The sequence below is a fragment of the Sciurus carolinensis genome, chromosome 7 (assembly GCF_902686445.1).
Source record: "Sciurus carolinensis chromosome 7, mSciCar1.2, whole genome shotgun sequence".
Lineage (NCBI taxonomy): Eukaryota > Metazoa > Chordata > Mammalia > Rodentia > Sciuridae > Sciurus > Sciurus carolinensis.
Genome location: NC_062219.1, coordinates 142,864,742 through 142,878,023, shown reverse-complemented (window position 1 = coordinate 142,878,023; position 13,282 = coordinate 142,864,742).

Below are 13,282 nucleotides of genomic sequence, written 5' to 3'. Positions count from 1 at the left end.
TCTGTACTTTCATCTCTCCTTGCCCCAATTTGGCATTTTCCTGGGGTTCAGTTTTGGGAGAGAACTTGTCCTGGGTGACCAGTGGAGGTTGGGGGGAGAGGAGGAGCAGAGCGGGTCTGAGGGTGGAAAGCCTGGGCGACTGGTCTCTGGGCTCCCTCGTTATTCTGCGAAGTTCTAAATGGCCTGGCTTTGTAACAGTCTCCGACATTTCCTCCAAAGAGAAACTTGGATGCTGCAGAGTTTTCCCCTTTTCTGATTAGGAAAGGAATCTTAGCTCCTGGCTCACAGAGTTTGCCCAAGTTTCTTGTCGGTGGTGGGCGGTAAGTCAAAATGGCAGCATTCCCGAGCTTTCTGGATATATGTGAAAGTTCTCAGCCTCTACCCAAGCTTTTTTCTCTGCCAAGTTGTGCGATAAAACTTGTGAGAACAGGTTTTCCTTATGAGGTGGCTGATGCATCTGCATCCATTTCTGGCGGAAAATCAAAGTTAAAAAAAGGAGTGGCAGAATCTCACAGAGCATCCTGAGAGGCGCGACATGGATTTGGGTTGGAAGTCTAGTGATTATTCAAGGGACTGTGTTTTTTGTTTGACCTTTACCCCAGTAATTTCTCCACAGCACTCACGCCAGCTCTAACCCAGCAAAACCAGCCAAGACTCAGACAAGTTGCTTTCATTTGAATGAATTAAAGGACTTTTACCAATTCAGCACGATCAGCGTGAGGCCTAGGAGGTCCTTTTCAACAAAGAGGTGCCACAATAATAGTGTCTTAGATCTCAAAGCCCTTTTCCAGGAGTGATCAATTTTAATCTTAGGAGAGAATGGCTCCATCTGTCTCATAAATTCATTGATTGTAATATCTCAGAGATAGCAGCCTTTTTTACTTTCCATTCTTTCTTTTTCATAAGAAATTCAGAAGAGAAATGTGTGTCCTTAACTTTCCTTCAGAATTAAAGAGGGGACATAGCTCGTGTTGCATTCCTCAGGGACTTGAGGTCTCAAATGGACCCTCATCAGTTTTAACCTTTGCTTACCCCTCCTCTTAGAGCCAAGGAACCTGATGAGGGTTGTCAATCACTAAGCAGCTGCCCTCCCTACTTCTCTTCTCAGTTCTGCTGTGAATAGCCCGAAGGAGACCAGCTGCCCAATGGGCATTGGGTGGAGAATCCAAACAAGCACTTTGGTTTCCCTCTGCCCACCCTGAAAACCTCCAAATCACCAAGCAATGTGGAGCTACGCAGTGCTTTACTGGTGGGTCTCACTGAACTATGAAAACAATACTTTGGGGCAAAACCAATACTCTCTGTCATTTTATAGATGAAAAATCAGAATCTCAGTGAGAGTCAGTAACTTGCAAAACGTTAGAAGAACTTGGATTGAACCCAAGTTCCATCTGTGGCTCATCTACAATGCAGTAAATTCACCGTGTCTTGTTATGGAAGTGGGCTCTGTGCGCCATTGGCATTACTTTGGGGTTGGTTAGAAATGCAGAACCTTGGGCACTCCTCAAAACTACCTCATCTGACTTCAGTGTGCACTGAAGTGTGATAAGTGGTGCTTTATAATATTACCTTGCCCCACAAGGGAAAATTCAACTGAGGTCTGAAATACGGAGTGACCTAATGGGACGGAAATGTCCCTGGAGAGAACATCAAGGCAAGTTCACTCTTGGTTTGTACTCTTTGTCTTCACTTATCCCAAGATTTAAATTCCCCCAACTTTTCCAAGTCTAGTGAAACAAAATTTCAACCTCTGTCAAATATATCTTGTGGGCAAGAGGACCATGGGATTCATGCGGAGCTTTTGGAAGGTCTCTGGGGGAAACGGGCTCATCACTTCTGTTTATGTGAAAGTCCTAGCTGACGTGGCTTTGGAGAAAGCCCATTTAGCTCAGTACTATAGGAGATATTCATAGGTAAGCAATATTGATTTTTTTCCCCCTTAAACAAAAGCTGGTTTTGATTTCTAAGAAAACTGCAGGTGTGTCAGTTAGGGAAAGGTAAGGGTAGAAAGAGCTCTAAAACCCCCCAGGGGAATGGGGGTGGGAGCCGGTTCTGCCCCATTCCTTTGCTCTCTGAACATCTTCCACAAGTGAGGACCATATAGGCTCTTCAGGGCCTGTCTTTATGGTGTCCTTATTTATATAAAAATGTGTCTGGATTCTTTTCATAGTCCATCCTTCCAAATTTGCATACACGTAGTCAGAAAACCAATTGGCATGATTTCAGAAATTGGGGGAATCCAGTTATCTGAAATGTGCCCACAGCCCTGCCACCAGTTATCTCTGGAGTGAGGAATTCCATGAAGCCAACGTTTCTGCTCCAGGAAAACTCACTGATTTCTAGTAACCTCTGGGTGGTTGGTTAAGAGCCACAGGTCAAAGGTGCATAGGTGATAACTTTGGTTAAAGATACATTGTGGTCCCCATGGTTAACTTGTTTTGTTTTCTTTGGCCAGTGAGACTCAGAAATATAGACTCTTCATGACAAAATGAATCTTGGGGACCAAGATTCTGTCTTCTATTGGAGTACCCTGTATGGAACTGAAACGTGACCTAGTACACAGATGTGATTCTTTTCTGTGCAGTTTGCCACGCTGCAACTTGCAGGTGTCATTCAGGGTATCTAACTCTCTACTATGAGAAGATAAGTGTGTGAGCATTTTTAACAGAATCTTTCTGACACTGTCGATGTTTAATCAGGTCTATTGTGCACAAGTTTGAGTCCCAGGTGTATCATTTCACCTTTTTCTGTGTACCTTGAACCACAGTCTGTCTTGATTCTATCCAACTTGGTCGTTGGATCTACCCAAATCCAGTGTGCCTCACTTCACCACTCAGAACTCATCTTGCCACCTGGACTCCGCATTGTGAATCTCTAGGTATTTCATGAGTAACTTCTAGTCCAAATCTTCTCTATTGATACAAACATAACCCTTTTCAAATGTGCGCAAGTTGGGACCTCCAATGGTGACTGACCATTCAATCCAAGAGGGAAGCTTTTGTAAGGGGTGCCATTCAAGGGACCAAATCTCAAGATGACCCCAAGTCTACGTTACAAGTGAGCCATTTCCAGCGATCTGGAGACTTTCAACATTTCCGTGTCTCAGAAGAATGCTCATCAGAAGACATTTACATAGTGGTACATATACACAATGGGATATTACTCATCCATAAAGAAGAATGAAATTATGGCATTGGCCAGTAAATGGATGGAACTGAAGACAATCATGCTAAGTGAAATAATCCAATTCCAAAAAAGCGAACGTCGAAGGTTCTCTCTGATATGCAGATGCTTACTCACAATAGTGGGGAGGGAGGAGTAGAGGTTCACCAGATTGGACAGTGGGGAATAGGGGGAGGAAGGGAGATGTAGGAAAGACAGTAGAATGAATTGGACATCACTTTCCCATGTTCATATACGAATACCCAAACAGTGTAAGTCCACAGTCTGCACAATCACAAGAATGGACAGTTAGACTCCATGTGTGTATGATACATCAAAATACATTCTCCTGTATACCTAAAAGGAAGAAATAAAAAATAAAACAGGAGATATTTGCATATATAAGTAAAATATTTTGAAATGAAGAAAATTAACACTGTGGTAGTCACTCCCCCATCCATAATCTCGCTTTCTAAGACTTCAGTTACCTGTGTCAGCTATGGTTTGAAAATAGTAACTGGAGAATTTCAGAGACAGATGGTTCATGAGTTTTCAATTGCAACAAGATTTGATGTCATAGCGTCCCACCATGTCCCACCTGGGACATAAATTTCTCCTTTGTCCAGCTTTTGGACAAAGCTGTACCACACTGTACCCCTACCTGCCCATTAGGCACTTAACCATCTCAGTTATCAGGTCCACTGTGACAGTATTGCTGTGTTTATGTTCAAGGAATTCGTATTTTCCTTAGTAATGGCCTCCAAGATGCAAGAGTGTGGTACTGGCAATTTTTTTTTTTTTTAATTCATCCAAAGCTGTATTTGGAACTATGAAACAGAAAGAAAAATTGGGTCCTTTTCTACAGAAAGCAGATACAAACTTTTCAAGACAAAAATTTTGGTGCTACCTTGTAATCTGTCAGTAATCCCTTCTGGCTCAGCCTTCTAGACAGATTCAGTCTGGTCACTGCTCTCTATCTTCCCTAAAGCAATGCTGCCAAGCCGTCATTACCCATCACCTGGGTTAGCTGCCCAGTTCTGTCCTACCTCTCTGTGCTCTTGTACTTTTTAAAAATTTTGTTTTAATTAGTTACAGATGACAGTAGAATGCATTTTTGACACATCATACATAAATGGAGTATAAGTTCCCATTCTTCTGGTTGTACATGATGTAGAATCACACCTGTTGTGTAATCATGTATGTACATAGGGTAATAATGTCCAATTCAGTCTACTATTCTACCCCCATGTCCCCTCCCCTCCCCCACTCTCCTCTGCCTAATGCAAAGTACCTGTATTTTTCCCTAGCCCCCTTTCCTATTGTGATAATTCACATCCAGATATCAGAGAAATAATTTGGCCTTTGGTTTTTTGGGGTGGGTTTATTTCACTTAGCATGATATTCTCCAACTCCATCCATTTACCTGCAAATACCATAATTTCATTCTTCTTTAAGGCTCAGTAATAGTCCACTGCGTGTACATACCATTCATCTTTTGAAGGGACCTAGGTTGGTTCCATAGCTTAGCTATTGTGAATTGAGGGCTATAAACATTGATGTGGCTGCGTCACTGTAGTATGTAGATTTTAAGTCCTTTGGGAATAAACCAAGGAGTGGGATAGCTGGGTCAAATGGTGGGTCCATTCTTAGTTTTCTGAGGAATCTCCATACTGCTTTCTAGAGTGGCTGTACCATTTTGCAATCCCACCAGCAATATATGAGTGTACCTTTTCCCCCACAGCCTCGTCAACACTTACTGTTGCTTGTATTCTTGATAATAGCCATTCTAATTAGAGTGAGATGAAGTCTTAGGGTTATTTTGAATTGCATTTCTCTAATTACTAGAGATGTTGAACATTTTTTTCATATATTTGTTGACCAATTGGATAGCTTCTTCTGTGAAGTATCTGTTCAGTTCTTTAGCCTATTTATTGATTGGGTTATTTGTTTTTTTGGTGTTAAGATTTTTGAGTTCTTTATAAATTCTGGAGATTAGTGCTCTATCTGAAGTGTGTGTGGTAAAGATTTTCTCCCACTCTACAGGCTCTCTCTTCACATTATTGATTGTTTTCTTTGCTGAGAAAAAACTTTTTAGTTTGAATCCATTCCATTTATTGATTCTTGCTTTTATTTGTTGAGCTTTAGGAGTCTTGTTAAGGAAGACAGTTCCTAAGCTGACATCATGGGGATTTGGACCTACTTTTTCTTCTATTAGGCACAGTGTCTCTAGTGCCTACATCTTTAGTCCACTTTGAATTGAGTTTTGTGCAGGGTGGAGATAGGAATTTAAATTCATTTTGATACATATGGATTTCCAGTTTTCCCAGCACCATTTGTTGAAGAGGCTATCTTTCTCCAATGAATGGTTTTGGTGCCTTTGTCTAGTATGAGATAACTGTATTCATGCGGGTTTGTCTCTGTGTCTTCTACTCTGTACCATTGATCTACCTGTTTATTTTGGTGCCAATACCATGGTATTTTTATTACTATGGTTCTATAGTATAGTTTAACTTCTGGTTATGATGTCTCCTGCTTCACTCTTCTTGCTAAGGATTGCTTTGGGTATTCTGAGTCTCTTATTTTTAATATTTTAATATTAATTTTTATATTTATATATAATATTAATTTTATTAATATAATTTTATATTAATTTTTAATATTAATTCTGCCTATCCAAGAGATGAAAGATCTTTCCATCTTCTAAGTTCTTCTTCAGTTTTTCTTTAGTGTTCTGTAGGTTTCATTCTTTCACCTCTGTTGTTAGATTGATTCCCAGGTATTTTATTTTTTTTTTGAGGCTATTCTGAATGGGGTGGTTTTCTTAACTTCTCTTTCAGAGAATTCATCACTTATGAGTAGAAATACATTAGATTTATTGGTGTTGACTTTTTATCCTGCTACTTTGCTGAATTCATTTATTCTAGAAGTTTTGTGGTGGAATTTTTGGATCTTCTAAATATAGAATCATGTCATTGGCAAATAGTGATAGTCTGAGTTCTTCATTTCCTATTTGAATCCCTTTAATTTATTTTGTCTGTCTAATTGCTCTGGTTAGAGTTTCAAGGACAATGTTGAATAGAAGTGGTAATAGAAGGCATCCCTGTCTTATTCCAGGTCTTAGAGGGAATGCTTTCAATTTTCCTCCATTTAGAATGATGTTGACCATGGGCTTAGCATTGATCGCTTTGCAATGTTGAGGTATGTTCCTACCATCCCTAGTTTTTCTAATGTTTTGAACATGAAAGGATGCTTGCTGTATTTTGTCAAATGCTTTTTCTGCACCTATTGAAATCATCATATGATTGCTGTCTTTAAGTCTATTGATGTAATGAATTGTTTATTGATTTCCAAATGTTGAAACAACCTTGCATCCCCAGGATGAACCCCACTTGATCATGGTGCACCATCTCTTTAATATTTTTTATGCAATTTGCCAGAATTTTATTGAGAATTTTTGCACCTATGTTCATCAGAGATATTGGCCTGAAGTTTTTTTCCTTGATGTGTCTTTGTCAGGTTTTGGTATAAGGGTGATACTAGCCTCTTAGAATGAGCTTGGAAGGTTCCCTCCTTTTCTGTTTCATCAAATAATTTGAGGCATATTGGTGCTAATCCTTCTTTGAAGGTCTTGTAGAACTCAGCTGAGAATTCGTCTAATCCTGGGCTTTTCTTGGTTGGTCAGCTTTTGATGGCATCTTCTATTCCATTGCTTGAAATTGATATGTTTAAATTGTGTATGTCCTCCTGATTCATTTGGGCAGGTCGTATGTCTCTAGAAATTTGTTGATGTCTTTGAGATTTTTTATTTTATTGGAGTATACATTTTCAAATAGTTTCTAATCATCTTCTGTATTTCAGTAGTGTCCATCATGATACTTCCTTTTTTTTATCATGAATTGTGGTAATTTGATTTTTCTCTCTCCTTCTCTTTGTTACTGTGGCTAAGGGTTTATCAATTTTATTTTTTTTTTTCAAAGAACCAACTTTTTGTTTTGTCAAATTTTTCAATTGTTTCTTTTGTTTCAATTTCATTGCTTTCAGCTCTGATTTTAATTATTTCTCATCTTCTACTGCTTTTGGTGCTAATTTGTTCTTTTTCTAGGGCTTTAAGATATAATGTTAGGTTATTTATTTGGTGATTTTCTATTCTTTTAATGAATGAGCTCAGTGCAATGAACTTTCCTCTTAGCACTGCCTTCATAGGGTCCCAGAGATTTTGATGTGTTGTATCAGTGTTCTCATTTACCTCTAAGTATTTTTTTCATTTCATGCCTGATTTCTTCTGCTATCCATTTGTCACTCAATAGCATATTATTTATACTCCAGATGTTGGAGTAGCTTCTATTTTTTATTTTATCATTGATTTCTACTTTCATTCCATTTTGATCTGATAGAATGCAGGGTAGTATCTCTATTTTTTTTTTTTTTTTTTTGTATTTGCTGAAACTTGCTTGGTGGCATAAAATATTGTCTATTTTAGAGAAGGATCCATGTGCTGCTGAGAAGAAAGTGTACTTGCTCATTGATGGATGAAATATTCTATATATGTCTTTTAAGTCCAAACTACTAATGGTATTTTTTAGTTCTATAGTTTCTTTGTTTAGTTTTTGTTTGGAAGATTTATCCAGTAGTGAGATGGGCATGTTAAAGTCACTCAGTATTATCTGGTTGTGGTCTATTTGATTCTTGAAATTGAGACTGGTTTGTTTGATATACATAGATGCTCTGTAGTTTGGGGCATAAATATTTACGATTGTTATATCTTGCTGATGTTTACTTCCTTTAGGTCATATGAATTGTCCTTCTTTGTCCCTTCTGACTAACTTTGGCTTGAAGTCCACTTTATCTGATATGAGGATGGAAGCCCCTGCCTGTTTATGTGATCCACATGAGTGATGTTTTTTCCCATCCTTTCACCTTCAGTCTGTGAATGTCTTTGCCTATGAAGTAAGTCTCTTGGAGACAGCATATTGTTGGGCCTTGTTTTTAATTCAGTCTGCCAGTCTGTGTCTTTTGATTGATGATTTTAGGCCATTAACATTCAGGGTTATTATTGAGATATGATTCGTATCCATGTTCATTTTGGCTTATTTCTAGTTTTTAATTTGACTTGGTTTCTCCTTTGTTTGACTATTCCTTTAGTGTAGTTCCTCCCTTTGCTGGTTTTTACTTTTTTTCCCCATTTCCTCCTCATGGAATAGTTTGCAGTGCAGCCTTTCTAGTTGTGAATTCTTTTAGCTGTTGTTTATCATGAAAGGTTTTTATTTCATCTTCAAATCTGAAGCTTAATTTTGCTGGATAAAAGATTCTTGGTTGGCATCCATTTTCTTTCAGAACTTGGTATATGATGTTCCAGGTCTTCCTAGCTTTGAGGGTCTGGGTTGAGAAATCTGCTAATGTCAGAGTTGGTTTCCCCCTATATATAATCTGATAATTTTCTCTTGTGGCCTTTAAAATTCTTAAAAATTATTCTGTATGCTAGTCATTTTCATTATCATGTACCTTGTTGTGGGTTTGTTATAATTTTGTACATTTGGTGTCCTGTAATGTATTTATTTTTCTATTTCATTCTTTAGGTTTGGGAAACTTAATGATATTATGTCATTGAAAAGAGTGTGTACTCCTTTGCTTTGTATCTCACGTTCCTCTATCCAAATAAATCTTAAATTTGGTCTTTTCATGCTATCCCATAATTCTTGGACATTCTGTTCATGGTTTCTTACCATCTTCTCTGTAGTTTCAAGATTTTATATTTTGTCTTTGCGTGAGGTTCTGTCTTCAAGTAGTCTAGTCCGTTGATGAATTTTAACTTGGTATATTGATTCCTTCATTTCGAGGATTTCTGCTTGATTTCTTTTCATAATCTCTCTTTATTGAAGTGATCTTTCACCTCCTGAAATTCATCACTGATATCATTCCTTACACCATCTTACACCAGTTTAACTATGTACATTCTGAACTCCTTCTCTGACATTTCTTCTACTGTGGCGTCTGTGGATTCTATTCTTGGAGCATCTTGGTTTGTTTGGGGAGCTTTGTTCCCTTGTTGTTTCATGATGGCCATGTGTCTACCCATCTAGCGTGTGGATCTGAGGCAGTGCAGTTTCTATCCTGTGGACTTACAGTGTTTCTAAAGGTTTCCAGCACCCCATCTTTAAGTGGGAGAGCAACACTAACATCACCCAATGCAAACGATATACATTCTTAAACCAAATAGCTCCTCCTATCAGGATGTCAGTCACTTCTCTCCCAGGCAGTCCCAAGGTCTGAGTGCAGGGAGCTGTGTGCCTGTTGTGGAGAGCAGTTCTGTATCAGGCAGATCAGGATAGACACTGAGATCTGTGGGCTGGCCACATGGCTGTGAGCATTGGGCTGGGTTGGTGGCCAGGGAGGAGTTGGGGAACTGGAGAGCCCTGTTGGGTGCTGGGCTGATACCAGACCTAGTGGGACCAGGGGATCTGTGGATGCCAGATTGGGGAGGGAGTCAGGAACCAGGCTGTTGCCAACTCGAGTAGGCCCTGGAAACCTGGTGGGTTCCGGACAGGCTGTCTGGGCAAACCAAGAGCATGATGCCCTCATTCCCTCCTCCAGCCCTCCAACCTGCTGTACCAGCCCATCCATCCCCATGTGCCTCAGGACTCGTGGGGCTGGAGAGAACCTGGCTCTCTTCTGCCTCTGCAGCAAGATGGTGGCCATCAGCACACCCAGTGGGAAGACCTGAGGTGCAACCAAACTGGCAGGGACCTTGACAGTGGACCTCCAGGCCCTGGCCGGTGTCCCAAGATGGAGGCAGCCACATCTTCAGATGGCGATGGTGGCAGTGGTGTCCCAAGATGGAGGTGGCTGCGTTCAGAAATCTGGCATTTTTTATATGCTTAAAGAGAAGTTATGAAGTGCTTCCTTAAAACAGAAAGCTGAAGTATATATGTACAAGAAAAAACAGTATGGGGTTTGGTATGATCTGGGATTTCAGGCATTCACGGGGGTCTTGGGACACATCCCTGTGAACATGGAAGGGGGGATTCTTTTATGCCAACAGACAAATCACATTACTACTTTCAGTCCAGTGAAATCTCTAGATGGCACTACAGAGTGCTCAGCTGCTCTCTTGCAGGAAAACACAGCCATATGCACGCTACATGGATTGAATGGTCAACTTGGTGGTCAGAACTTGCCTGGTCAGCACACAGTAGGCTCTCAGCAATGATTTGTCAAAGGTATCACCTTCCATGATTGCAAGAGACATGACAGACAGATTAATGGCATTACCCAAGTCCCCGCAACTTCTACCTGACACCACAGATCTACCATCTGAGCTGCCTTCAGGGACTCAGGAGAGTCCAAACTCTCAGAGGAGTTTCAGACGAAAAGCTTAGTAAATATTTCCTAAATCCAAACCACCCAGGCTGAATTCATTCAGTCTGCGACTTTACAACAGTTGCCTTCCATAGCGAGACACTCAGCAGTTGGAAGTAAGAAGCGGATTTTGAGTGGAAAATATTTATAAGGGGAACAAAAGCGAGTGATGTTATGTTTGCCAATGACATCCTGGAGAACCAGTAGGTATTAAAAAGCGAAAACAAAAGGGACGGATGTTATAATATGCCTTTCTTTCAGGCATCCACATGCACACACCAAAATAAAGCGAACCCCTTTTAGGGGAACATTTCTGGCAGAAATAATTACTCTGTACTTATTGCTGTTGGAGTTGCAGCCCCCCCAGGGAACCAGGAGGCAGAGGCTATGTGAGGAGCTGGGAGGGGAAACCAACGGGCAGCAGGCAATTTACAAAGGGCTCAGTTGGTTCTACCTGAAGAGAGGAGTGTGTTTTTTAAAATATCACATTTAATTAACACTTGAAGAAGGGTATAAAGTGGTTCACACCAGTAATTCCAGGCAGCTTTTGTACTAAACAGATGAAGGGGAAAAAACCTGATTAGGCGCTGCCCTTAAGTGCAGTTTCTTGGATTTCCTTTTTCCTCCTTAACATATAATAACATGGCTTAAAATTAGTTCTGACAGTTAATCAGAATGAGTGGCTCTCTTTTCCTGAGTGGGTAGCAGGAACTCTGCATGGTGCCGACACACCGTCCTGCTGGATGGAGGTGAGAAGGAAAGAAATGACTGGGTATTTTGTCGCAGGCAGCTCTGTGGCTCCCTCCAGGCCAAGCAGAGGGCTCTGTGGTCGCGGAGTCTGTGCGTGTCTGAGCGCGTCTGGGGAGGTCATGATCGGCGCGCCTCACAGGGTGGCTTCTTCTCCCTGCTGGTCCTGGGGGCACCGTGTCCCTCTCCAAGGCCTCGCTCCCATTCTGCCCCACATTGGACGTCTGATCTGTGAAGATGGAGTGCCGAATTCAATTCATGCCCTCGAACGATGAAGCAGGAAGTAGCTGAAGACAGAAATACAAAACCAAGTCGACCCTCCCTGCCAGAGCAGAGCTTGCTTAGAGCGGGACCAGCGTGTCAGCGTGACGGCGAGGTGAGGTAAGGTCGTCCGGGGGACTGGGCAGGTGCTTCCGTCCCCGAGGGGTGTCCTTTACATGGCTGAAGGGCATCTGTCCGCTCCACCCTCAGTTTAGCTTTGTAGTGTGGAATGCAAAAGAGTGACTGTTCCGCAAAGAGATGCGACGGAAAGGAGTGAGGATCCAGAGTGTTAGGATGTCCCAGGAAGCTGGACAAAGGGGTGCGAGGCTTGCCCCGGTGGAAGTAACAGCAAGGACGGGGGCGTAGGTGGCTGGGCAAACGCAGCCCAGGGATCCCAAACCCTGCCCAACGACGGGGTTGCACTCAGAATCCCAAAGACCACAGTTCCTGACATGCCCGCCTCTGAGAGAAGACAGAGGAAAGAGCGTAACGGGAAAACGTGGCCAGCTGAGCCTGGCGTCCAGTAGATCCCCGAAGCTGAGCGGATCCAGGCCTCCCCAGTGAGCAGTGGCGCTTGGTGGGGTCCGCAGGCTCTTGACTGGGCTCGGGGAAAGGTCCCCCTGTAACTCTTCCTTTGAGGGAAGGGTGGCCACTCATATTCTTGAGTCCAGTCTTCTTGAGCTTCACGGGGGGAAGTGAGCCCCTGAAACAAGAGAGAGACTTCCTGAGCACACATGCCCAGGAACTTCAGGGCTGTGTCTTGCTGGTCCAGACAAGAAGACCAAAGAAGAAACCAATCCTTCAAAACCACTTTTAGCTATATTTTAGCTAGAAAGATACTTGTCTTCTTTAAAAAAAATCATGATAAAATACACATAATATAAAACATTTTAATTGTGTTAAAGTGTTCCAGTCAGGGCGCTGAGTGCATCCACACGACCATCACCACCATCTAGTTCCAGAACATCTTCATCACTCTAAAACGAAACTCGTAGTCCCTCCCCATTCCCACCTCCCTACAGCCTCTGGAAATATCAATCTGCCTTCTGCGTCTATGAATTTGCCCCTCCCAGACAGTCCATGTAAACGGAATAATACGAATGTGTCTGGCTACCTTCACTCAGAAATGCTTTCGAGGTTGATATTGTAACACGTGTTGCCACCTTTTCTTTTTTATGACTGAATAATATTCCATTGTCTGCAAATCCCATTATACCTTTTCCCCCTGGTACTGGGGAATCCAGCCTAGGCCCTTAAGGGATCTACTACTGAGCTACACTCCAGCCCCTATTTTTGTTTATTAATTCACCATTCAGGGGACATTTGGGTTGTTTCTGCCTTTTGGATTTTGTGAAAAGAGCTTTTAGGAACATTTATGAACCAGTTTGTGTTTGAATGCCTGTTTTAAATTCTTTGGGGGCATGTCCTAGGACTGAAATTGCAGGGTCATATGATAATTCTGTTCAACTCATTAATGAATGGCCAAACTCGTTTCCACAAAAGTGACCATTTTCTACCTACTCCCCAACACCTGCTCTTTTCTGTATTATTATTTCTAGTGGATTTGAAGTGGTGTATTATTGTGTATTTGATTTGCATTTCTCATCTAAGGATGCTGAGCAACTTTTTGTGTGATTGTTGGCTATTTGTGTATCTTCTTGGAGAACTGACTTTTTCAAGTTCTTTACCCATTTTGTGTTTTTGCTGTTGAGTTGTAGGAGTTCTTTATATATTCTGGATACTAGACCCTCATCAG